We start from the raw sequence: 3,254 nt of genomic DNA on the forward strand, positions 1-3,254 counted from the left end.
AATATTCAGATCTAAATAATTTAAAGATCTGTTTTTTTCTACTTCAATCGTGAATTGTAATCTCTTATGTATACTATTAAAAGCTTCTAAAACAGTGGTAATGGAATCTTTGTGTATCGTCATAATAATGTCATCTACGCAGTACCGTCTTTAGGCATAGGCCCGATGGGCCCGGGCCCAGGGCCCCGTGTTAAAGTAAGCCGAAAGTAAAGCAAAACAAAAAATTTCCCAATATAATACAAAAAAAATTGCTAATATGAATTTTAAGTTTTCGCGCGGCGCGTGCCATGCTGCGCTGCATGTCTCCGCTTGAAGGTGCAATTACATGCCAAGCGTCGAGCGTTGAGCGTCAAGCAGCAGATTTTGTTGATTGGTTGCTAGTAAATTTTGGGCAAGCAGCAGCCAATCAATGAAGTCTGTTGCTTGATGCTCGACGCTCGACGCTTGCACGTAACTACACCTTGAGAATCACACAGAGTTTTTATGCTTTGTTTATTTCAGCCAATAGGGTTATCTTAGCTGAAATCTATTTCTTCGAAATCGAATTCTCATTGGTTGAAATCTAAGATTTTAGAATTAAAACGCCATTCACAATGTGATTCGACTATTCGCATAGATCGCCAAAATCTAGTAATTTCCTATATCGCATTTACGCACTCATGCAAATGCTGCCTAATTGCTATGGACTTTTAGGTGTTTCTCCTTACTTCGTTCTAACTAGTCATAACAATTAATAATTCCGAAGTTGATTGAAAAATGCAAATGTGCAAATGTACTGAATAGCTGAATAATCATAAAATATATAATATACATTATAACATAGCGTTGAAAAAAAAAAAATTTCTTCGTTAAAGTGTCGTTTTATATTAGTCGAAGTTTTTAAGATTTTCGGCTCAGAAATAAAAGTCAATTATATAACCAATTATGTCACAACGTTCATATCCCAGCGGCTCATTGAAAAGAAAAAAAGCAGCTCGTCAGAAGGAAATCATTGACAAATTACCAAAATTAACCTCATTTTTTGTACCTGAAAACGAACCTAACCTCCCTCCTTCATTGGATTACAGTTCTCCAGACGAGCAGGAAAAAAATACAGGAACATTAACTGTATGTTAAGTTTTTTATGCTATATTTATTTAAAAGAGATATTTAATTATTATCATTACCATGCTATCATAATTCAAAAATTCTTGAGACTACCATTTATACAGTTTTTTTCGTTATTTAGATTTTTATCATTTAAAACATCATATTTTTTAACTTTATTTTTAACTTTTAATTATTAGGTATTACCCAATCCTGAAATAGACCATACCCAATCCTCACTTAAAAATATGTCACACGATCCCAGCGATTGGGCTGCTGCAGCTGCATTTACAGAAGAAACCCCTTTATTCTTTGTACCTAAAAACGAACCTAATCTCCCTCCTTTATTGAATCACAGTTCTCCAGACGAACAGGAAAAAAATATAGGAACATTAACTGTATGTTAAGTTTTTTATGCTATATTTATTTAAAAGAGATATTTAATTATTATCATTACCATGCTATCATAATTCAAAAATTCTTGAGGCTATCATTTATACAATTTTTTTCGTTATTTAGATTTTTATCGTTTAAAACATCATATTTTTTAACTTTATTTTTAACTTTTAATTATTAGGTATTACCCAATCCTGAAATAGACGATACCCAATCCTCACTTAAAAATATGTCACACGATCCCGGCGATTGGGCTGCTGCATTTACAGAAGAAATCCGTTTATTTTGGATCAAAAAAGGACCTGAGTTTTTCCAAAATAAAGATAATGATTTTTTAGAGACTGCTCGGAGTTATAAAGAAGCAAATGATAAAATAAAAATAAGACACTTGAATAAGTCCGCTTTCGTCCGCACCCTACAGAATGGCGAGAAAGTTAACAGAAAATGGCTCCTGTATTCTCCTTTGAAAAAGTCAGTATATTGTTTTTCCTGCTGCCTTCTCTCTTCTTCAAACGCAAGTTTCAGTTCGTCAGGTGGATGTAATAATTGGAATAAAAAAACTTATTTTGGAACATGAGAATAGTTTAGCGCATAGAGAATCTCTGACGACTTACATCATAAGAAGCAAAAATGTCGGTACAGTAGATAGTGACTTGCGTTCTCAATATAACATAGAGATTGGCTATTGGAAGGATGTCTTAAAAAGGATCGTTAGTGTTATCAAATTTTTGGCTTCAAGAGGTCTTGCATTTCGTGGTGATAATCAAACCATTGGATCACAAAGCAATGGAAATTATTTGGGATGTCTAGAATTATTGAGTCAATTCGATTCCTTTCTTTCAGAACATATTAAAAAATATGGAAATGCGGGGAAAGGAAATCCTTCATATTTATCAGCTAATATTTGCAATGAATTTATCAATGCTATGGGAAAACAAGTTCTACATAAAATTTTAGCTGAGTTAAAAACTGCAAAATATTACTCAATTAGTGTCGATTCTACTCCTGACTATTCCCATATAGATCAGATGACTTTTATCGTTCGATATACATATAAAAGACGGAACACCAGTTGAAAGGTTTTTAGCGTTTATACCTATTAAAGAGCACAAAGCAGAATATTTATCAGAAACAGTTCAGACATTTTTGGATAAGTACGGAGTTTCTTTAAAGGATTGTCGTGGACAAAGTTACGATAATGCGTCGAATATGACAGGACAGTACTCAGGTCTACAAGCAAGAATTAAAGAGAAATGTGAATTTGCCATTTTCGTACCCTGTGCGGGACATTCCTTGAATCTGGTAGGCGTTCATGCTGCGGGGTGTGTTGTAGAAGCTACAAATTTCTTCGGATTCGTTCAAAAAATATACAATTTTTTTTCTTTGGTAAATGTTTCGATTAGGGGACCCCCCTCCAATGACTTTGACCTTGACATATGTTGTCAAGGTCATGACCCTGAGTAACTTTGCCTTAACAACTAGCCGTCGCTCGCCCTTCGTTAAAAAGTTATTAACAATTATAGTTTTAAAATAGTAAATGTCTCAATCAGGGGACCTCCCTGCAATGACTTTGATCTTGACATATGTTGTCAAAGTCATGACCCTGAGTAACTCTCAACAGTTTTTAGCTGTCACTCGTCCTTCGTTAAAAAGTTATTAACAATCATAGTTGTAACGTATGCTATACATGTATGATATGAAGTACTGTTCTACACCTTTCCCTGTTTAGAAACGTTGAATTTTCCATGCGAAGTAACTTTCACCCCCCCCCC

At 34.3% G+C, this 3,254-nt stretch overlaps 1 pseudogene; it reads left to right on the forward strand.

Annotated features, from left to right (window-relative positions):
• Positions 1–924: 924 nt before the first annotated feature.
• The window catches only part of LOC108783291 (zinc finger MYM-type protein 1-like), a 4,173-nt pseudogene continuing 1,843 nt past the window's right edge, over positions 925–3,254 (forward strand).

This window comes from Cyphomyrmex costatus, unplaced genomic scaffold, assembly GCF_001594065.2.
Source record: "Cyphomyrmex costatus isolate MS0001 unplaced genomic scaffold, Ccosl1.0 scaffold1461, whole genome shotgun sequence".
In the NCBI taxonomy this organism is placed as follows: domain Eukaryota; kingdom Metazoa; phylum Arthropoda; class Insecta; order Hymenoptera; family Formicidae; genus Cyphomyrmex; species Cyphomyrmex costatus.